At 46.0% G+C, this 24,866-nt stretch overlaps 1 long non-coding RNA gene across 1 annotated transcript in view; it reads right to left on the minus strand.

Annotated features, from left to right (window-relative positions):
• Positions 1–780: 780 nt before the first annotated feature.
• LOC142564628 (uncharacterized) overlaps positions 781–24,866 on the minus strand; it is a 30,446-nt gene continuing 6,360 nt past the window's right edge. The window contains exons 2-4 of the long non-coding RNA XR_012824632.1: positions 16,371–16,456; positions 9,358–9,441; positions 781–973 (exon numbers count right to left, since the gene is read on the minus strand). This is a non-coding gene — a long non-coding RNA (uncharacterized LOC142564628). The remainder of the gene's footprint in view (positions 974–9,357; positions 9,442–16,370; positions 16,457–24,866) is intronic.

Raw genomic sequence — 24,866 nt, forward strand, 5'->3', positions numbered from 1 at the left:
AGGGATGTAAAAACAAAGTTGAACGGAACTGAAACGGATACCGAACCGCGAGGAACTCCTGTGTTGATATGAAGTAACCTTCTTGCGTCCATCGACTCTTCTCGCAAAGTGCGATTAAGAAGAAACGAGTAGATAACTGTTATGACCAGTGAAGAAAATCACAACCTTATGAAGTTGGTGATTTTAATGCCGTGGTATGATTATGGGGCGCTTTCGTTAAATATGTTGCTAGAACTTGCATATAGCACGGATGTGTAGTGAAACCTGGAAAATGTCGTCTTCCTAGACACTTTTTCCCCAAAGGCGAAGCAACAATTGTGATAAACTATTATCGGACAACTATACGATGTGATACATTGTCGCGCGTGTAATTAAATTAACAACTTAGGTTTCAAGCACCCACCTGCGAAAATGAACACGGCTGTTTGGTAGGCGTAGCACACCCAAAAACCTGATCCTGAAGAACACCTGAATAAACCTGAAGAACATGATCCGATATTCGGGCACTATTTGAGAACTTATGTGCAACGTCTAACCAGCCTCGACGCACGCCCGAGGCCACCAGAAAAAGAATGAGAGGTTTACACTACCACTGCATTGCACGCCCTTGAAGAAGGTGCCTTACGGGCTCCATAATGTCTGGTTTCTAAATAAAACATTTCTTTCAAATGTATGAATAGAATAATTCGAAAACCAAGTGCAGCAGTGTATTTTTACACACCGGTTCATGTTTGGCACAACTTATTTAATAAAAAGAAGTATGAAAACTCCGACACATAGTGTAAGCACATTCCCTATTTTCATATTTATTGTGAATAATATCGGAACACTTATACGGCGTTCGGGCAATTCGATAAGTACACGCTGTGACTTTTCCGTCCAGGGCACTGGTAGTCATATTCATTTTGACAGTTGCCATAAAATTTATATGATGCCTTGTTTTTCCAAGTATGCAGTTCACATCTCAGGGCACCTGATAAAATAAATACGGTAAATAATGTTACATGATGTAGCTACCAAAAATGTACAATAGACAGCGCTATGTGAGCAACCCGATGACATTTGGCGGGCACATGCATTGTAGCGAACTTCATTGATTTGACATTTTTCACAAGCGCATGTCCTATGTATTTACGCAATCTAGCGAGCGGTGAAATAAAAAAATTAAATTCTAGGGTTTCGCGTGCCAAAACCAGGCACTGATTATGACACGCGCTGTAGTGGGGAATTACGGATTAAGTCTGACCAACGCAGGATCTTTACCCTGCCCCCTCTGAATGGGACATGGGTGGGTTTCTATTTCGCCCCCCTCTGAAATCCGGCCACCGCGGCCGGGATTTAATCTTGCGACCGCGTGCTTAGCAGCTAAACACCGCAGCCGCTAAGCCAACACGGCGGGAGGGGTATTCACTTTGAAGCGTTTCGTCGCCGGATAAATTAATGGGTCGAAGGGCAATGTTTGTTTGCGGGCAGAGAGAACATACAATTGAAAAAAGAACTAGCGGCCTTTTTAAGTGACGCAACTTGCGTTCAATTGATATCTAACATAGATGGAACCAGCAGTCTTGACACTTGCCGATTTTAGGGAAAGCGAAAGGCTTACGTCAGTTTGAGATTTACTCACTGTGTTCGTAGTATCCAGCATTCATACTGAGCAGCTGCTTAAGTGTATGGTGCAGTTTCTCCAAATAAAAACATGTTTCCGAAACTTTTAGTGTAACGAATTGTTATTACCCATCGGAAGGTTTTATGGCAGGCTGTCAGACGCTACGCTCCATGCTAGAGCTGTTATTACCATCTTGCGTGACGACTCCATGAATAATTCCTGGTGTAAACTCGTATGTGCACAGAGTGGTTTCTTTAAAACGACGGGATACTGCAGTCAAATCGCAAAAGTGAAACTGGTCGAGTAGCCTTGCAACCCGTGAGCGGTTTGTGCTTCCGAAATATGTGCCCATCGCACTTCGTAACTCCGAAACTCGGGATATTAAGCACCTGACAGATCTCTATACCCATGTCAATGAAAACGATTGAAGTGTTCCTCTCAGAGGCGCGTGTATTTTTCAGTTTCCTTGGGAGGACGCACTTCTTTGAAGTTCAGTCATATGTACTGTTCTTCACCCGTTCTAAGCAGTACCACAAATGGTCAAGGAGGATCTAAGCGCAATGTTCAACTTGAATATCGTCGTCACTGTCGACAGAAAGACGCAAAGTCATAACTCCGTCCAAATGGGGGACATTTCTCGTTTCTTTTTGTACATCAAGAAGGAGCGAACAGTTATGTGTTGCAACTAAATATATATTTAAGTTCACTATCGTACATCTCGTGTTAAAGACTAAAATTATCTAAAAGTTTGTGCTCATTCATTCAGACTCGGCTTATTCAGGGAATTGAGGTCATTCATAACCATTCTTTTTAGGTAAGATACGGTGTATGAACTCGCTTTTTCTTTCTTTTTTTGTGCGTCGTAATTGATTGAGTCAAAGCGAAAGTTTGGCCTGTCATTTTAGATGATGGCGTTTTGCGATGTTTTGCTTGGTGATGGAGTAATATTTCAAAACTCACTGAGAAGCACATTGACAAACAGCTCGAATTTAGACCATGACCTCACAGCATAATAAGCTTTGTTTGCCACATTGCAGTTTCCCATTGCTGCTGCTACAGAAGATTCATCCTCTCAAATTTAGTTTTTCTACCAACCGGGTTCCCACCGACTACTTGATTTAAATCAACAAAATCCCGTGCTAGCATCTTCGAAATACTGTTCTCAGGCTTTGGTCTAATCGACAGCTTACTGAACAATATTTTGCTGTTTTAGTTAATAATTTGCACACTAGGACGTTTGCATCATCACCTAACGTCATAATTTATTTGTATTAGGCATCCCTAAGGTTACCTAATAATACGACATAATTGCTTAAATAATTTAGCGAAATAATAACCGCAACGCGAGTCCATCTCGTCGGACATGTTGAAAATTAATATCTCGATTGAGTGGTGCTATCCAGTGAATTCATTCCAGGTGGATACGCCTTGCGAACTCACCTACTGTAATTGGTAGATTTAAATTTTTGCCTTAAAGTAAATAAGTAAAATGTTGAGTGACGTAATTATGTTAATAATTGAATTGAACATTTTGATTTCTCGTAGCAGTAAGAGTCGCCTCATCGACTAAATTAGATCAAGGGTTAGAATTGTGCTATCGCCATAGGCAATCTTTAATGAATTTTGTGGAGCTAAAAAAACACCCTGTATATCTTCCTCAAGCTACTTTGTCGTCTACTGCAATAAAAATTGTAGGGTCCCTTCATTCTTTTCGCAATTACTGAATTCTATATGCTCACGTTGTAGAGACAGTAATTATATTAAAGAATGCCAGAACTGCAAAATAAGAATATATATAGTGAAACAGTGGACCTGCTCCCGAATGACAAACCACAAGACAAGCGGCTCTCAAAGCACATCAATAGTATCCAACACTGTCGTGAGTCGTAGAATCTCAACTCGTGATATAAGTTCTTCTGCTATTTGAGCCGCTTTCACTGTGCTTTCCAGTATTGCCACTAGGGCTCACGATGGCATGACTACAATAAGATGACGATTCTCAAAAGATGACCATAGTATAAGGACCACAGTGTGACACCGTTGGCATAAAGAGCATGTGATGACGACGAGTGCGTGCAGGCGATAGCGGGAGAATGACTGTATTAGAACAATTGCGTGAGGACGACTCCGTGATGTTGTAACGAGAATCGGATGACGAATCTGGATTCAGGATGATGGATCCTCATTCCTGTTTGACGAATGTGGATCCATATTCGCGTTTGAATGGCATGGTTACGATAGAACGACTAAGAAGGAATAGTGCTGGTAGAACGACTACTGTATTACGACACGGTATGACGTTTATGAATTGGTCATGACATGGCGCCAATGGAATGAAAACGACTGTATGGCCACAACGGCAGGATGGCGATGGCATGACGACTGCTCTGAGACGACCACAATATGACCATTTCGCTGTGACGACGACAGTATGTGAAGGTTCCGATGGCGAAGTTGGAATGACGGTGATGGAACGTCCACACCGACAACACGATGAGAGTATGACAGCGAACAATGACGGCGAGATTAAGGCAACGAAGAAATGACGACGATGTCATGATAATTGCGGCATAATGACACCTGAAGGAGGACAGCATGATTACGAAGGAATCACGTCGACGGAACAAAGAAGACGTTATGACGACGACGACATGAGGATATTTGGATTAAGTTTCTGGAACGATAATGACCGTTCGAGTACAGCATGAAGACGACAGTATGTCGAGCAATGGTTACGAAGCTGGAATGACGAAGGTAGAACAACCAACCAGGGATCACGACCTAGTCGCCCCAGCCTTACACCGTTTCCTATACTGCGTGCACTGCTGTGCAGGTGATATAAGCTACTTCCAGTGGCAGCGTTCGCATTAGCAAATGGTCCAACGTTTCCGCCCCAATATGATAAACATTGGCTTATTCATATGCTGTATTAACTGAAAGGGAAAAGTTTACCCCTAAAAACTACACAGCGTGTTATACTACTGATGTTAATTTGCTCTAGACAGTTTTGTTCGTCGTTGTTTTACTCTTGAGGTTTTTCATTCTGCCCGTCACGGCAAACTCACGCGTTCGCTGGCACGAGGTGGATGCCTAAACCTGTTGATCATGTAAGATCATTTGATGATTACATTTTGATGATTGAACTTCTTACATCGTTCCCATACCATTGCAAGATAAGTATACCTGCTGCCGCTGCTGTGTAACGATGAAGGCGGCGGCGAGAGATTATACCTCGGCGGCACGCGCGCTGCACGCACTGAATCAGTACTTGCCAAGCGCTCCACGAGCCATGTTGTTTTCTCCACTTTAGAGTCCTAGAATCAAACACCATGTCCTTCCTTGTGCCAATTCCGAATTCCCTACTCAATGGCAACTCTTGGACGCTTCAATGACAACTTTTGGAGCCTCAGTGTAGGTAGCCTTACAAGTACATGTATATTCCTGCTTCTTAGACGTTGTACAACTTCCTCTGTGATTAGAAAAGCTATCTTCAGAGGTTTATTTATGTTAAACGTTCTTCTATGAGCCTGGCTATCATAGTTGGCTTGGATGACCATGATAAAAGCAGACAGAAAGGCATCAGGGTTCTCACCACAGAAAGACTACCGCGTGAACACAGTCTCTAATGTAAGGGGAAGAACTTGAGGTGGCAGGGGCACGACACCAAAATCAGCTGCCGGTAAGTGCTTCGGTGCTACCTTTTGCGGCGTTGAGCAACACAAACGATTAGACGCGGCACTCTGTAGCCACGTGAACACTGCGATAAACAAAGGCGGCAGTTGCCGCGCACTCTACACGGCGCTATGATAAAGCTTGGTTAACCGGTCAGAACTCTTGCCCAGAAATTGGCACTGTTTCCGCCCCGCCTACCCCTTATTGAGGAACAATGAATCGGTTCGTGCAATCTATATGGTTTTCAGATCAAAACACAAGGAACCCACCATGCCAAGGACAGTAAAGGGCCTGGAGCGTTCGTCAGGGTGCAATTAAGGTGCCGTTTCCGCCAAGTAATAAATGCTGTAATACAACTGAGCTACATAGGGCCAAACTTTCGTTTGATGCAGTGATTAAATATAATCTACAACGTTCTGGCCCATTGTTTCTCTTTACGACTGCACTGCGTCTGTTGTCAAGTCCTGCGTATGGTCAATATTATTATGATATTATCGCGAGATGCTCAAGAGACGAGCCGCCGCGAAAACGACGAAGTGGGTTTGTTCCCTTGGCGCGGGCGAGTGTCTGCCTGGCTCGCTGGCCCTAGTGTAAATGGCCTGTAAATAGCCTCTTTCGTCTGCATCTTTCCAAACGTAACATTCATGTTGACGGTTCCGGAGTACAGCCTGATCTCGACAAAACTCGCGCTGTCCGAGACTTTCTGGCTCCGAAGACAGCCGCAGACGTTAGAAGTTTTGTAGGGCTGTGCTCGTACTTTTGTCTTTTTATTCAAGATTTTGAGGCAATTGCTAGACCCCTCACTAATCTTTTGAAGAAAGGCGTAAAATTATCGTGGGTTATTTTGGAAGCCGCCGCCTTCTCTCGCCTCGTCACTCTTTAACCTCACCCCCAATTCCCGCCCACTTCGACCCTGATGCCCCTACAGAAGTGCGCAGAGATGCCAGCGGTCATGGCGTAGGTGCCGTCTTACCCCAGCGTCAGTGTGGCCAAGATCGCGTTATTGCTTTTGCGAGCCGCCTCCTGCCACCATCGGAGCGCAACTGTTCCATTACGGACCGAGAATGCCTTGCTGTTGTATGGGCGGTTGCGGAATTCTGTCCTTACCTCTACGGTCGCCCTTCCGTAGTCACTGACCATCACGCTCTCTTCTCGCTCTCATCACTAAATGGTCCTACAGGCCGGCTTGGTCGATGAGCTTTGAGGCTACAAGAATTTTCATATTCCGTGGTGTACAAGTCTGGCCGCCTGTACCAAGACGCTGACAGCTTGTCACGTTACCCGGTTGACGACTCTGACTCCTTCAATATTACCAGTGCTGCTTGCGTGTTATTTGTATCACAGCTGCTTCATTTCGCCGACGAGCAACGTCCTGACGGCTACATCAGAGCACTCATCGACAGTTTTCAACCCTCTCCGGCCAATGCTACTCTACGCCTCTTCGTCCTCAGCGACGGTGCTCTCTACCGTCGCAAACTTCATCCGGACGGCTCTCAGTTCCTACTTGCAATACCTAAACACCTCCGCTCCACCGTTCTAGAAGAGCCTCAGGGCGCACCAGCGGCAGGCCACCACGGCGTATCTCGAACCTATGACCGTGTACGTCGCCGTTATTTCTGGCCGGGTCTTGCCCGTTCCGTACGACGTTACGTCGCCGCTTGTGAACTTTTCCAACGACGCAAGAAGCCCTCCCAGCTCCCCGCTGGTTACCTGCAGCCGCTATACATCCCTGCCGAGCCTTTCCATCGTGTCGGCTTGGACCTTCTCGGCGCGTTTCCGGAATATACACGAGGAAACAAGTGGGTTGCAGTGGCGGCGGACTACGTGACTCGCTGCACCGTAACCCGCGCTCTTCCGACCAGCTCCGCAACTGATGTTGCGGACTTCCTCCTGCGTGATATCATTTCGATGCATGGTGCTCCGCCACAATTGCTGACAGACCACGGCCGTACGTATTTGGCCAAAGTAATTGACGGCATCATGCACGCCTGCTTCAATACAGCATGAATTTACCACATCCTACCATCCTCAAACGAATGGCCTCACTGAACCGCACCCTTACGGACATGCCATTCAAATACGTTTCAGACGATCACCGTGACTGGAGCTTGACTCTACCTTACACTACCTTTGTGTACAGCACTTTTCGTCTCGAAACTGCTGGCTCTTCCCTATTTTACCTCTAGTATGGCCACGAAAAGGCATTACCACTGGACACAGTGCTTCCGTCAACCACAGCTTCAACTAGCGTTTCTGCTCGTGATGCAATCGCCCATGCTGACCATGCTGGCCAACTTGCGCGTGCTCGTCTACAAGTCTCTCAAGGCAAACAGAAGCAACGCTACAACTTACGTCACCGTGATGTCCATATTGTGTCCGGCGCCCTTATGTTGCTTTGGTTACCATCGCGTAAAGTTGGCCTTTGTGAAAAACTGCTTTCCCGTTGCACAGGCCCATATCGCGTACTCCGCCAAGTGACCGATGTCACCTACGAAATCGTTCTAGCCACGCCCACTACGTCCTCCACTGTGACAACCAGTGACATTCTCCAAGTCGCTCGGCTCAAGCCCTACACCTCTCCACGCGTCTTGGATATTTAACAGCACCGTGACGGCGCTTTTGCCGCCGGTGGGGGGGGGGGGGGTTAGTATTACGATATTATCGCCAGATGCTCAAGCGACGAGCCACCGTGAGAATGACGAAGTGGATCTGTGCCCTTGGCGCGAGCGAGTCTTGTCCTGGCTCTCTGGCTCCAGTGTAAATAGCCTGTAAATAGCCTCTTTTGTCTGTGTCTTTCCACACGTAACCATATCAATGCTGTCTGGGTATACCCGACAGCAGGATTCTGTGTGAGAAAGCCTGGCAGGCTAAATAATAAGCGGATGGAGAACATTAGGATATCAGCAGGTAGAAACAATGCATTGGCGATTACGATACTCCTTAATGCAAAATTTGAGCGCCGCTCTATACATGTTTTCATTTCGCGATCTATTGGCTGGTGCAGACAACCTGTCTCATGTGGCACATTGAAACTGAAGCGAAGTGTGGCGTGACTGCCTCGCAAATCGGGAGCTCGGAAGAGACAGCGCGTGGGTGACGCGCTGGCGCGATTCACGGCAGCCACTGCAGACAGACGTCCGCTCACGATGCGCTTTGTTTGCAAATATGGCATCGGTGGCATCATCGGTGAACAGGCTGCCCGTGCTACTCTGGCGCCATCTCGCAACCATCGTCGGCAGATAGTCGCCGTGTCACTACGCTTTTGTTCTCACGCTTTCACCATACACTCCTCTTCCCCTTTCCTCGTCGCGCTCCCTTCGTTCTCACTGTCTTTCATCCTCCCCTGTGCTTCGCGTTCGCTCTTTTATCCTCCGCTGTGCTCGTTCGCTCGGTTACGAGGGACGCCAACGCCGACGATCGCCGCTGGAGCGGGCGCCTAAGAGCTGCGCTCTAAAAGGATATCGGTGAGGGAAGATGCGAGGAATAAGATAGCTGAAGCAGGTATATTTCTATGGAGAACCTAACTTGATTCATGGTGATAAATACAATCAGGTTAAAGACTGCATCTCAAACTGTTTAGGCGGGATCAAATGAGATATGGGGATTAACCTTTGATAGCTTTTGAGTCTAGTAATAAGTGAACAGTCGGTGATACATGCTCGTCACGTGCGCCTCATGTATCTCGGGCCAGATCGGCCGAGATAAAGCAGCACAAGGTCATCCAGACTGCTGATAATAATGTTTACGCTTTCACTTCTAAATTTTATCATTTAGAGCTCTACGTTAACAATGACTCACTATTGCAACTGGCTTGAGGTTGTTTTAACAAAATACGTACTTAGCCTAAAATTGACTGTAAGAGAAAATGCCAGCCCGTTTATGATGGACATATTGTTAGCGAAAGCACCTGGCCAATCGAAAACCTTTGTGAAGCTTGCCCAGATGGCTTGTATAATTGTTTTGTCTTACAAGCTCCCAGACAGCATGAAAGCACAAACTATGCATTTTGCATTGCACTGACTCAAAAGACATTAACGACAACACATTTTTTTTTTACTTTACTTTTGTCCTGTACATACCATACATGTCCCTGAATGTGATAACGGCACATTGAGCCACTCGGTCGTAGTAATGAAAGTAGTATTGTCTCTTCATTGGAATCGCTGAAAAGATGAGAGATAATATATATGTGCTTTTCCTGAAGATGCACGCATTATCTCCAGCATACTCTAAAAAGGATGACGAAGAGAAAATGTGCCGGCTTTGCAAGTGTATGCAGGAATAGCTCTGTGTGGGCACCCACTCTTAAATTACTGGGCTCATCACGCGATGACGTTAAATGCAATGTTAGCAAGTCATTTCACCTAAAGCTAGCAAGAGATATCAAGAAGATAATTGCGCAAAGCTGATGTATGCTCCGTTCATTCTCTAAGTCGTACCTCCGGCCCACTCGGTAAGCCTGGGCGTGTGAATGTGTGTGCTTCATTTTTTTTAAAATCTCCCTCTCTTTCTATCTGTATGCATTCCTTATCGTTCTGTCTTCCCTCACCCCTCTCCCAGAGCCTGGTAGCAAACTGGATATCTAACTTAACTAATCTGATTGCCTTTCGCATCTAATTTATCTGTTCTATATGAAGCCATTATTGACGTCTGCTGAGTAACGTTAAACGTCTCTACTGGTCAATTATTTCGGAGTAATGATAAAACTTGACTAGTAAATGAAGTTTCTCCTTCATACAAATCTATGGTCCGTCTGGGATACCTAATTGGTCCGGTATTACATGGAGGCTCGCCGATTCATTCTACCAAGTCGGATCGTCTGCTCTTCGAATTACTGTGTGCACTTTCGTAATGCTTCATACTACCATTAGCGTAACAAAATGAACGTGTTGATGAGGTTTACTGTCCTATCTTGTTTTCCATACCCGCATTCTCGGATACCATGTGCAAATACAGTGTAGTAGGCAAATTTCTCATCGGCTGAGTTCCTTGCTCACGAACGGCTGGGTCAGTTTAGCAAATGTGCTTCAGCATTGTTCTTTTTTGTAGTCACTACGTGTTTAGAGGTGCTCGTACCACTGATCTACGTCCTTCCTTGTCGTGCAAATCTCTTAGCAGCTTTGTTTTAAGACACACTCAAGTGTCTGAAAAAAGACACATGAGATACTCAACTGCGTCGCTACTTGAGGTGCGGTATGACCGCTGCAAGCAAATGTGCTGGAAAGGTTCCTATTACAGTTCCTAATCTAGCGTTCCACGTCAACAGAGTAGCCGGTGTATAGTTGGAATTTATTTGTTTTACTTCAGGTGCTCCTGCAGCAAGGACTTGGCCTGGGCAACATGTTCAGAGCGTTTGGTGGTCATATCACGTCTTCTTAGTAGCACTCAATCGACTCGAATAACCACTGCGTCATTGGTCCCTCTAGCAGAGCAGCTTTCATGCCACTGTTGTAAATGTGTTCCTGCTACTGGATTCTGTTGCCCTAATTTAAATGGTTTCTGCAGTGTTAAAATAAGTCCACTTGTAAATATCTTATGAAAATATGACGGGGGTTGCGTTTCACGCGAATTACTAAAAGTAGCTATTATGCACATTTTATTCAAACACATTCTACAATAGGAGAACTGTTTAGTGAATCCGCTTCGCGGTGCATTATAAAAGCCCCTCCCCCACATGGATAGTGGTCACATAGGTGAAAAGCGCGTTATGCGTGTAATAACACTGCTGGAGGGAAGTAAGTACTCAACGCCACTGGTTGTTGCGCAAACCATTTGTGAGCCTATCGCAGCTTTGTAAGGGTGTGCAAAATTTGTTTCCTTAGCCTGAGTCCCGTTCCGTTGAGAGGTTGACTATTCTAGACTTCAGCCTCAATTGCGCTCGATCGCGGGCTTAGTTTAGTTGTTGCCTTTAATTGGCAAAATCGGTGTATTACGCCGTGTATGCCCAGCAATGTTCCGGCCGGCCCCGCGGACGCTTTCTGGAGACTTTGAGGCTGCAGACGATGTGCTCAAGCGAGTCGTTAGTAGACCTGTGTACGTGGCTGTATCGTCGGAGACAGCCTTTGCACATATTCTCAATAATTGGGGCGACGCGGTGGCGCCAGTAGATATGGTCTTTTGGAGGTTGTCAGATCTAGTGAAGGCGCTGATCCAGGTCAACATTTTTCCCTGTATAAAGGTATGGTCCTAGTCGATTCCTTTTGTAGCAGGCCTGCAGGCGTAGCCGTATAGTGCGACAAGTTTGATTCCTGAATGGAGATACTTGCCTCCAGGCGGCCTTCATGCAGACGTCATGGCGAGCATCTGTCACTGTGCACTACTTCTGCGAGGTGGCAGGACGCCTGCGCTGGTTTCCTGCTTAGGGTCGCCGCCGTCAGCTTACATCGACGATAAGAGATATTTGAAGTCGTTCGATGCAGGCCAAGACCACTGGTGTTGATTGTGCCATATTCCAAGTACTCGGCCTCTTTGAGGTCATGCCAACTCTAGACGAACAGTTAAAAATGAGCTTTATTATACGTAGCCAGGAGCACTTTCTTTGCGGAGAGCAGAGTGCAGGATGCCAGTTTTAGTACGCCTGGTGCAAATAGCGTTCATGACGAGCACAAGCCGTAGCATGGACAGGGCAGAGCCTTTCTGCACCCCGATGGACATGTTTCGTGGCTTTGACCCCGCAGCGGCGCTGCTAACATGGTGCCGTGCTACAGGAGTTACGTCCAGGTTACGTGCTCGTCGGGCACTTGGCACCGGGGAAGCGCGTGCCAGAGCAGCATATGAAGCTCCTTGTAAAATGCGTTCTCTAGGCCAAGGAGTGCGCAGTGGAGCAGTCGCTGCTTCTCGCGGTTGTTCTCAAGGTACATTCGAGTAGTGTGACTTGGGTCGGTCGTTCCGCAGCTATTCATAAAGCCGGGTGCTTGACCATCAGCTACCTGGACGAGGTCAGAGATGCACCTGCCGAGGATACGGTCGACTTCTCCCGTTGGGTTTGAGAGCAGGTGAATAACTTTGTATTTGGCACAATCGGTTGAGCTGCCTCGACGCTTCCTGAGGGGTCCATCGCATTTTGCTGCAAGTCGACGATTAATTTATCACCAATGTTTCTGGGGCCATGTGCCGAATATAGGCAACTGGTATCGAAAATAAGTAGCACGTACAGCGAGTGCAAAATTTTAAGGACCAGAGTTACCGTTAAATTTCGTTTTTCTTCTCAGCCTAGACATAAAGGTTGAAATCAAGTGCGCTGACACGAGCCGAGGTGTCACAGTGGAGCGCCGAAACCAGAGGACCAGCATAACGGGCTTCTAGAACAGCAATGCGCGTCTCATGCTTGGCCGTGGAGAACGGGCAGCCCAACCTTATTTTCGTCGCCTTTCGTAGCCGGCACGAAGGCACCGGCCTAGAGTACTTACGTTAGCGTCCCCGCGCGGCAGCGTCGGTGCGCGCTACATATTCATGCCTCATGGCAGCCATGCTATAAATATCATTATTTGGTGTTCCGGCTTCCTCTCTGCCTTTTCTTTACCTCCTCTGGGGCCAAAAAATAACACGACAAGAATAGCATCTCCGGGATAGCCTGCCTGAGCAGATGCGAAGGGACATTCGTCACAAGCCACGGGAGCTGGATAACAAGGTGAGTCGCAAACTTTCGACAGAGACAGAAACCTGAAAGCTTCGCCAAGTCTGCAATAGAGATTCGTCTAGTGCATAGATTGAAGCAGAGCAAATCCCAGCTTTACAGCGAAAGAATGGCGCTTCACTAAACGACAGTCCATCTTGGAAGCTTCAGGACTCAACGCAAGGAGAACAAACACATTGAATTCTGCATAATTAAGCTAGAAGCTAAACAATGGCACGCCAGCAGCAGAACAGCTCTATTGTTAATGAAGCTAAAGCGCCCTTGGACACACCCTAACTAGGAGCGGTCGCCGGTTCTTTTGAAAGGCTTGAAGCTAACAACGCGGGTTCGCTAAAGCTGAACCCAAAAAATGAGCGGTACATTCCAGATGAATAACTTAGTTTGAAAGTAAGTGAAACTGATGATGCAACTATCATGAAATACGAAGATTCGACGAAAGAGATACGTGCAACGTCACTTTAAGGCACAAGAGGCTACATTGAAAATTTCTTTGCCCGCTTCTATATCTTTTACGGCATCGCATTCTACTTATGATATCGTTCAGCTTCCCCAAAGTAGCTCTGTCACACTTCCCTATATACAGCTTCAGTGCTTCAATTGAGAGATCTGCAAATGGGTGAGCTCCTCGGACAAGTTCAATACTTCCGTACATAAATGTTAAAGTCTCAATAAAGGTGAAAAATTTCAGTACCTGCGTATCTATTTACGTTGAGTAGCAGATGCATACATAGACAGCTTTCACGAGACACGAGATCACCGTAACATGCTGTCGACATTCTATGGAGACGCTTTGGCGATACCCATCGTATCGTTCAAGAGAATCTTTCGCCGCGAGGTAACGTTGCGACTGACTGCGCATCTTAGACAGCTGCAGCTCTGTTCAGAGTGTTCAGAAAGTCCAGAGAAAGAACCTAAATACCTGCTGTAATTTCTTTTTGTGGAAGTGGAAATGAAGTAGGGATGCGGCGAACAACGGATCAGGTCAGACAGAAAACACTCACTGAGATTATCTGAATTACCCGCTTCTGCTGTGTATCCTCTTCTTGAACGAAGGAGAAAACATGTTTCTCTTATGGCTTAGAAGGACGTGCCATTGAAGTTTCTCGCGCATGCCTGAGACAGAAAAATCGTGAAAATGCTTCTCAAGGTGAACCGCTGTTTTCAAAGTACTATGCAACACCACGTGGCTAGGAACTGTGCGCTATATGTAAAGTGCGAATACGTGGCTGAGTATATGTATCGTCCCTGTGTGTTCCAACATGACGACTGAAACAGAGTAGCCCAGCTACAACAATAGAAGTAAAAAATCTGCATACGATCTAGCCCAGTGTAGAATCCAAAATTTTCCTGCAGACCTTCCGGCAATGGTTTATCTCTGGATACCGTTGCGAATAGATTGGAGGCATCATTGATGGAAAGAGCCAAACCACTTCCATCCACGAAGAGATATCTAAAAGAATACGCCTAAACCATCTGGCGACATAGACATCTGTGCAAATACCTTCCGGGAATCAACTTCTAATTCAGAAGAACGTGGACTTGAGGAAATTGGTACTCTTAGTCAGTTGTACGACGCTGTATGTACAGTTGCAGCGATCGAAGTGACATGCACGTGCCAAGACCTGCCACAGGTTCAAGTAGAGAGGAAAATTCCATGAAACAGATACACTTTAAAGAACTGACCTTCAAGTGAACACCTTCTTATGAAACAGATACCTTCGAATGTAACAAACACCGAACTGCTGACTAGCTTTTACACTCAAACATGGTGGCAGTGCCCGGTAACAGCGTATTGATAGGTGCGCAATGTCTGGATATTTTTCACTGAATAAACTAAACGCTACAGTCTCATTCCGCGCATGGTAGTTCTTTCTTCATTGTTCGGACGGTTCTTTCAAGAGCCTCTCACAGACAACGCTGCGGCTAAAGTAGAAATAAACGATTGCGTACTGCGTATCAATGCAACAGAAAAATGAACTGGAGATGTCTTGCGGCATTTCTAGTAAATGTAAAGCATCGGTATACAGGGTGAGGTCAATGATTGTCGAAGAGATGCGAGTACTCAAAAAAATTTATATCGTAAAAAAATTTAAATGCAAACGATTAGCTTCCTGCTTTCATAGGCGATGCCAGGGAGCCTTAACGCTTCACGAGAAGAGATCGCCTTTAACACCAGCGCTAAACTGACGAGTTCTCTTTGTCAGGGATTAAGGACAACATTTTGTATTCTTTCGTGTGTACTTAAAAGTGTGAAAATTATATGGCGATTAGCCTATACTGAAGGGTGCAGAGTCACGCTGCACGAACTTGCCTTGTCCTCTCGTACCATCAGTACGTGGCTTTACAGCCAGTGCTTGTGTTGTTGCGTTCCTTCATTTCGCTCTGTGTTTATTTTTCGCTCTGCTTACTCTATTACAATGTCTCTTGCTTATTATTACGAAATGAACGACACAATGAAACACAGAAACGCACCTATATTTCGGCCCGGTTTCGCAAGCACAATATCTTTCTTGCGTAATGATACCCAATCAACGCAACAATAGAACACAGAAATGCATCTACAGTGCTGGCCGCCATAATAATGAATCGTGCAATGTGCATAGCGTAATCACTCATAATTTATTAAAACAGCCTAGTCGCAAACCAATCGAACGTTTTATAGTTATTTCAATATTCAGCCAACACTAAGGCAGTACTATACCTCTGCTGATCTGTCAGTTCAATGTTTTTCCTCCTCAAAATCGAACAAGATCGAACAATACAAGACGGATTTTACAAGATCGAACGACTAGATCAAAAATTTTTGTATAAGATTTGACGTGAAAATGATTCATAAAATCCGACTTGGTGTTTAGGCCGTTCTGTAATGCCTGCAACAACCGTGCACATTCGGAGAGATTTAATGCCATCTTTTCTTATATCTGCAGGATTACATTTGAAATAAAAAAAACGAACCTCGCATGCCGGTCGATAGTTTCTTCTTCGGGTGCACTCTTCTCGTCCACTATTTAGCGCCTTGACCAAGGTGGTGCTCTCAGTAACGTAAAAAATACGCGAGATGTACAGTAAACTTTCTTTGCTGTGATGACAAAATCCGAAAATTCATATCGATAATACTAGTGTTTATTTGATGCGATCAAGAATTTCCTCCTTCCTGTCAAGGTCTGCAGCCATGGTGAGGTTTTCAGACATTTACTGCCCTGGTCTCCTTTCCCCATTTACAATAAGTTCCCAGTATTTCACCAATTTTTTTAAATATTGATATTTTAAATCGTAAATATTTCAAGCTTCATTCCGTTGTGATAAATATTTGCCGAACTGATAGATACATTAGCTACCCTTCATATAAGTTCTTGTTATGATGCATGCAAACGAAACGTTAAATACATGATCTTTCGGAAAAGGAATGAGCTCTGATATATTGTGTGTTGTGAAGCGTAGAATATAGCGCCTTACCTCCTGCTTTTTTATCGGCCGACATTAAAGGTGCCACATCGAATCCTTGCGCCTTTGAAATCTTCACTTCAACCGGGTAATTCAGTCTGAAAGTATAGTTGTGAGCGACAACCCAAAAGAAGGAGTTGGTTAACAATAACATATCCCAGAAATTCCACGTCAGTATTATGTGAGGCATTCTTCTCCAAACCTAGCTACTTTATGGTGGGCGAGCCTACCTCGCCGTTTTGTTGGGACCACACTGGTGATAATGCAGTAAAAAATTGTGCCAGAGGGGTGACTGCATCTGAGCCATTGGGCATGTGGGCTAGGGCTGCTGCATGTAAATTTGACTCCAATATTACTTGTCATCAGAAAGATGCTGTATTTCTTATGGTAATTATAAACACTAAACCTTATGATATATAGATAATTGGTCGCTACAGAGCTATTACAATAATCATAGAATCGTCCTCGACAAATCATGAAGTTTTCGACTTTGATCGACATGAGCCACAGTTGACTCTGGCAACCATCTTTGCGCAGTTCTCTTTCGCTTCACAGTGGGACATATTTCGAGAGCGAGATAGTCTCTTATTGTTAACAAACGTGGAGCCCACCATGTCCCTTATTTTCTGGCAGACACACGCACACAGCACACACTATATATATATGCATATATATATATATATATATATATATATATATATATATATATATATATATATATATTTCCGTGTGTGCGTGTGATTGTGCATACTCTACCAACTTGCAGGACACGTGCATCACTCAACCAAATCCGACCAAGGACCGACAACGTAGACATAAATGCAGTGTATAACAAGCGTAGACGTATGCACATCATTATCAAACTAACAGATAAAGGTTGTTCTATGATGATGATAATAAGTTCGGCTGATCACGTTGCAGAAGCTTACGGGCGACTGCGTGACAACCGTCTTGAAAAGCGGATAGGCACCGATCCGACGGAGAGTTTTAGAGAAGTTCAATTTTAAGAGCATCAGTAAACTCATAACGGACACTATAATAAGTGGGAAGGCAATACACTCAATATAGCGACTCAGGTTCATGTTACGAATTTATGTGCCACCAAAAAATGCACAAAATTATTAATGTGGCCCACCCTTAGAGTCGGGTATCAGTAACGTCGCAGCGCCACTTTCCAGCTTCACAGAAAACTTCATTTACAGAATTCCGCCTAGTATTATTTAGGCGTTTAAAGACAATAAAGATTTTAAAACATCGTTCACATAGAGGTGCATCATGGTTCAGGACTTCCAATTTTCGATTTCTGAATACCCACTTCTTGACTGGCATCACTGAGCTAGATGTCTCAAACCATTGCTGCCGACACTATATAGTGTAATGGTTGGGGTTGGGCATGAAATAGATGGTAGGTGGCCCATGACGTCGTCGAACTCATCTACGCTGAGGACGTTGTTGAAGGGAAGGACTTGTTCCCATCGAGAGCCAGGAATATATGGGATTTCTTTACAGTATCGACATGGGAACGTTACAGCTCATCAGTCTAGCATGACTGAAAGTGGAATGCACACCCAACAGCCGCGCAACAGCTCCTTATAAACACTCTGTCCTCCTTAGATCTTTAGGTGACGGAAAACAGCCGTTCGACCAGACGGAGCGTCCAAAGTCATCGTAGCCAAACCGCCTTTGAGGCGGAGAGTTTACACGCTCACTTCCATACAGGTTGCACTGACCACTCCAAAGTCAAAGGGTTTTCGCAGACGCGGGCGTGCTCCAAGCAGGCTTCTCTTGATCGCAGAGTTGACCCCACAGGCACTGGCCGCCGCGTCTGTTCATTGACTGACGACTTCTAAGAAACGTGAGACGGTGCCACAAAACTTCTTATTCCAGGAGTTCCCCCGCTTCAATCAAACCGTGAAGGCGATGGCGACTCCACAAACGATACCTGGTCCACCGACAGCGTCCAGACCTACCAGCACCGTCCACCTAGGGACGCGGCATATTGTCGTCCTTGCAATGCGAGTCGCCACAGTAGACGTGCCGGTGCCAACGGCCTGTTGACTCGACACACTGTTGTTTTCAAAGCGAGTCGCCGCAGTAGACATAGTGGCACCGTTCGGTTGGGGATTGTCGCTTCCCCGAAGATCGCCAGCCTGCGCGGGTCGAACGTAACAAAGTGTAGCCTCGCTGCATCCCAACATTCCATATAAGTGCTTCCGAGTGGTATTGCTGGCTAATCACAATACAGGCCGGCAAAACTGGTGATGATGATGATGATGATGTTTGAGGTTTAATGGCGCAAGGGCCAGGTATGGCCAAAGAGCGCCATGCTAGTGGTAACGAATATGTCGTGGTCTGATGGGCTCTGTGAATTTAACGTGACGTGGCTGTAAAGGGGCCTTAAAGAGTTTGTGTAAATTGCATAAAAATTACACGTAATAAAATTATGGCAATGATTAATGACATGTACTATAATCACTAAAATGCATTAAAAAAGAATGATGCATCATTTAAAATATGCGAGATGCTAAAATTGTCTAAGAGCACTACTGCCTCGCCAGAGCCCTTGAAACGCAAGGGCCGAGAGGCATGTGCTATACGAAATAGCTTTCACAGCGGCATCCTCTGGAGGGAGGAGACGCTATGAACGTATAGGGCTAATTACATGTAACACAACATCTTTCAGGAAGTCTAGGACTGCGTTAGTGTGAAAGAGCGGTTCTGGGCCGAGTAACATTACAGGATGGAGGGGAATGCGCTGCCGGTATGCTAACGGAAAATGTCTCTTTCTCTCAGATTCGGCTTCGCAACACTACAGGAGGACGTGGAGTACGGTCAGCCTCTCCCCGCATCTGCCACAGGTTGGAGGCTCAGTTCCAGTGAGTAGAAAATTATGGGTGCCAAACGTGTGTCCTATTCTGAGACGACAGAATAGGACATCTGTTCGGCGCGATTTCGTAGTAGAGGGCCAGAATCCTAACTGTGGTTCTATCAGGTGGAGCTTATTATCCGTTTCCGCGTCCCACATGCGTTGCCAGTGGTCTCGCAATCTCCGTCGCAAGAAAGGCCTCAGATCTGTGACAGGCACCGCAGCGGTAGGGTTAACAGCTTGCGATGCAATTGATGTGGCCATCTCGTCCGCCAGAACGTTACCTTCGATGCTCCTATGGCCAGGCACCCAGCATATAATGATATGCTGGTTAGATCTGTACGCTTTACACAAGACGGTCTACAGTTCGTTAAGTACTGGATTTTTGTGTCTATAGAGTGAAATCAAGGCCTTCACGACGCTTAGGGAGTCTGTATATATAGCTGATTCTTGAAGTTTTGATTTTCCTATATGATTTACAGAAGATAATACTGCGCAGGCCTCGGCCGTGAAGATACTTGTTTCCGGATGTAGTACACCAGATTCTGAGAAGGATGGGCCGAAGGCAACATAAGACACCCCGGCATTTGACTTCGAAGCGTCTGTGTAGAACTCTGCGCAGGAGTGCTTGTGCTGGAGTTCTAGAAAATGCATTTGGATTTCTATCTCTGGTGCGTGTTTTGTTACTTCTAGAAAGGATATGTCACATTTTATCAGCTGCCACTCCCAAGGTGGTAAAAGCTTGGTTGGATGCATTAGGCGAAGCTCGAGGAGTGGGACACGCATTTCATTACTAAGCTCCCTCACACGAAGCGAGAAAGGCTGTCTTACAGAGGGACGGTTATGGAAGAGTGTAGTACATGTCATATCGTGAACAGTGTTAAAACATGGTGTTGATGATTGGAGTGTATTTTTAGGAAATATGTAAGGCTGATGTAAGTTCTCTGTAGATGGAGAGGCCATTCATTTGATTCCGCGTATAAGCTTTCAATCGGGCTTGTTCTGAAAGCGCCAGTGGCTAAACGGATACCTAGATGGTGGACATGATCTAGGATCTTTAGTGCGCTCGGAGCGACAGAATTATATACAACAGCTCCATAGTCCAATCGTGATCGAATTAGCCTCTTATAAACATTCATCAGGCACTTCCTGTCGCTACCCCATGTTCAGTGGGATAGAATTTTAAGTAAGTTCATTGTCCTTAGGCATTTTTCTTTAAGATATTTAATGTGCTGTATAAAAGTAAGCTTGGAGTCTAGTATAATACCTAAAAATTTGTGTTCTTTGTTGATAGGTATTTGGTGTCCACACAGTTGAACGCAAGGACCTGGAACCAGGCCTCTCTTTCTAGCAAAAAGAACACAAGAGCTTTTGTGGGGGTTGATTTTAAATTCGTTTTCGTCTGCCCACTTGGAAACCTTGTTCAAGCCTTGTTGTACCTGTCTCTCGCATACTGTGAGGTTGCAGGATTTGAAGCCTATTTGTATATCGTCTACGTACACGGAATAAAAAATGGCCGGTGGCAGTGAAGCACGTAGTGTGTTCATCTTAACGATAAAGAGAGTGCAGCTGAGCACGCCTCCCTGCGTGAAGGGACGTGACAGGGCGTTGCCGACTTTTACGCGGAAGGTGCGATTGGACAAATAGCTTTCAATTATTTTCAACATATTTCCACAGATGCCCATTTCCGACAAGTCTCGCAAGATCCCGTAGCGCCATGTTGTGCCATATGCCTTCTCCATATCGAGGAATATGGAGAGGAAATACTGTTTGTGTACGAAGGCATCGCGAATGTATCCTTCAATGCGCACAAGATGATCGGTTGTTGACTGCCCTTGTCTGAAGCCACATTGATAGGGATCGAGTATATTGTTGAGTTCAAGGAAGTGTATGAGTCTGTGATTAATCATTTTTTCAAAGAGCTTACACAAACAATTTGTTAGAGCCATCGGACGATAACTTGCTGCCAAGGAGGGGTCTTTTCCTTGCTTCAGGACAGGAACCACAATCGTCTCTTTCCATGTAGATGGTAGGTATCCGGCAGCCCACAGAGTGGTGAAAAGAGTAAGTAGTGTAATTTGTTTGTCAGTATGAAAGTTTCTGATCATGTCATACATGACTCTGTCAGGTCCCGGTGCAGTGCTTTTGCATGTGTTCAAGGCAGCTCTCAACTCGGCAATACTGAAAGGGCGGTTATAGGGTTCATTCTTTCTGGATTGTCTAATTAGTGGCTTACATTCTTCTGTTTGTTTATATTTGAGAAAGGACTGAGAATAATGGGTTGAGCTCGACACGCTCTCAAAGTGCTCACCAAGTGAGTCTGCCTGATCTTCCAGGTTATCGCCTTGTGTGTTTACCAGAGGGAGTGATTGTGCATGTCGCCCTATTATTCTAATAAGCCTGTTCCAGACTTTGGCCTCATCTGTGTACGAGTTGATGCCCGATAAAAACTTCTGCCAGCTTTCTCTTCTGGCCTGTCGGCGGGTTCTCCTGCCTTCGGCCTTTACCTTTTTAAAGTTAACAAGATTCTACGCAGTGGGAGAGGCGCGTAGCAACCCCCACGCTTTGTTCTGTTTTTTACGTGCGATCCTACAATCGTCGTTCCACCACGGGACACGCCGTTTGCACGACAGGCCATTTACTTGTGATATGCATTTAGATGCGGCATCTATTATAACGGCTGTAAAATACTCCACAGCAGCATCAATTCCTAGCGAGGATATGTCATCCCATGAAATTCTAGAAAGAGTTCGGAATTTCTCCCAGTCGGCTGTGTCAATCTTGCACCTAGGAGCTTGTGGAGGATATTCGTTTTCTTTAGATGTTCTGATCAGAATGGGGAAGTGGTCGCTTCCGTAAGGATTTTTTCTAACTTCCCATTCGAGTTCAGGCAGAATAGAAGGAAAAACTATGCTGAGATCAATTGAAGAAAAGGTTTTGTTGGCAAGACAATAATATGTGGGTTCTTTCTTATTCAGAATGCACGCCCCAGAAGAGGAAAGGGATTGTTCAACAAGTCGTCCTCGTGCATCTATACGAGGGTCGCCCCACAGGTAGTTGTGTGCATTGAAATCGCCAAGAACAATATAAGGTTCTGGCAATTCATCTATGAAGGACTGAAATTCATATTTAGTTAATTTGTAATGTGGGGGTATGTAGAGCGAGCACACAGTGATAAGTTTGTTTAGGAGAACAGCACGAACCGCCACTGCTTCAAGGGGCCTTTGTAGCTGCAAACGTTGACACGCTATGCCTTTCTGAATAACAATGCCCGATGATGCGACAGCATCATCGCGATCTTTGCGATAAGTTATGTACTGTTGGAGAAAGTTTGTGTGTTTTGATTTTAGGTGCGTTTCCTGTAAACACAGCACTTTTGAATTGTGTTTGTGTATGAGTTCTTGTACGTCATCCAGGTTTCTAAGAAGACCTCTGACGTTCCATTGAATAATTTCTGTATCCATATTTAGAGTAAATTGGTGCTGTGTGTACGGAAACGGAAGTGATGCCTTAGGTTACAGAGCTCTTTCGAGGCCATGTAACCGGGGTTCTGCCATTTCTGGAGCGTTCGAGGGAGCCTCGGCGCTCCTTAGGCGCTTGGCGCGCCGTGAGGACAGATGTAGTGTCCATTGCCTCTTGTGAGGCGCCGGACACATGCTCTTGCGAACAAGAAGTTTTCTGTGAGGGTCCTGCCTCGGAAGGCAAGAGCCCTGCACCCACCAGCCCGGAGGTCGATGGCGCTCCCTGAGGGATTTGGGTGCGCCGGCTGTTGCCAGCGCTGGAAGGGGCCGGGGGGGTTGGGGCAGCCTCAGCTGCGCCCACTTTCGGGGTTGATGGCCCCGCCTGCTGTGTTGGCGTAGCAGCGTTAGCTGCAGCCGCCGAGGGGGCGGATGGCATCACTGCCGCCTCACTGGGTGTGGGTCAGGCAGCCACCGGAGACCATTGTGGCGCTGCCCCCTGACGCGCCACATCGGCTAAGGTGTGCTTTGGCAGGAAGGATACCCGCCTGCTGCTTCTTTGAAACTTATGTTTTCTTTTACTTTAATCGTAACTATTTCCTTTTCTTTCTTCCAAGATGGGCACGACCGCGAGTATGCAGCATGCTCGCCTTCACAGTTTACGCAGTGGAGAGAGTTTTCACATGATTCAGAAGTGTGCTCATTAGCACTGCATTTAGCGCAGGTTTGGCGCCCTCGGCAGCTCTGTGAGCTGTCACCGAAACACTAGCATTTGAAGCAACGCAGGGGATTAGGGATGTATGGCCGAACACGGAGCTTGATATACCCGGCCTCGATGGACTCGGGCAGGACACTTGTGCCAAAAGAAAGTATCAGATGTTTGGTCTGTATTTCCTTGTTGTCACGCCTCATCTTAATTCGCTTAACGTTGATGACGTTCTGCTCACTGAAGCCCTCCAAGGAGCTCAGCCTCAGTCAATTCCAAGAGATCATCATCGGAGACTACGCCACGGGTGGTACTCATTGTACGATGCGGAGTTACTGTCACTTTGGCGTCGCCAAATGATACTAGGTTGGGTAGGTTCTCATATTGCTTCTTGTTGCCGAGCTCCAAGAGGAGATCACCGCTTGCCATTCTGGATGCTTTGTAACCTGTAACAAAAACTTGGGTCAGAGACTTGGACACGAGAAATGGTGAGATTGTTCGTACGGGTTTGTTTGGTGTTTCGGAGTGGACTACGTGAAAGCGTGGAAAAGTTTCTTTTTGACGGGCGAAAAGTTCAAAAACATCATCGGTGCGCCCCCTCTTTAGGGAGCGATCAGGTAGTGGGGGAAAGGAAGTAGCCATAGGAGATTGTAATTTCGGCAGTAACGCCAGCCACCCACCGTGGAGTCCTACAAGGGGACGCTGCAGGGCGTGTAAAACACGGCCTGCAAATGCCAGCTGTACATTACCACTATAACCAAATATGAAATAACCTAGGTTGGCTATTCACACAAGGTTAACCCTTGCTGCCTGGAAAAATTGGAAGTAAGTGGAAGCTAGGAGAAGACAGGAAAGATGAAAAGTAAAAGAAAGACGAAGATTGGATGGAGAGAGAGACAGGAAAAGGCAACTACCGATTTCCCCCGGTTGGGTTTGTCCGGGGGTGCCGTCTACGTGAAACCGAGGCCAAAGGGGTGTGTTGCTGCCGCCGAGGGGCCGTAAAGGTCCAAACACCCAGCATTGGCTCAACCCCCAGGATCCCCTTTTACCCGGACACGGCTAAGCCGCGCACAGATACACGCGGGAGGGTCCAACCCTCGTGTGCTCGGGTACGTGGTGTCGCAACGCACCAAACGCTGTCTTGCGCAGACGCCCCTGCGGGGAGAAAAGTGGTGGACAGTGCTGCGCGACTCATGTTGTTTTAGTTTATCCTGCCACCTAACAGGCTCAAGATTTTCGGCCCAGACTTTGCGAAGATAAGTGGAACCAGAAGGGACACCAAAATAGGCACTAACTATGGTCAAATTTTCATGCACCGATTACAATACAAATATCTTGGCGAAGGAAAAAAAACACTGCGCAGGACATGGCCAAAGTGGAGGCGACGTACACAGCCCCGAGTAGCAACTACAATTTATTTCATTTTCAGTTGCAACATATAACAAAGCCTATCTGCAGAAAAGCAAAATACCAGTCCT

This window comes from Dermacentor variabilis, chromosome 11 (genome assembly GCF_050947875.1).
Source record: "Dermacentor variabilis isolate Ectoservices chromosome 11, ASM5094787v1, whole genome shotgun sequence".
NCBI classification, from domain to species: Eukaryota; Metazoa; Arthropoda; class Arachnida; order Ixodida; family Ixodidae; genus Dermacentor; species Dermacentor variabilis.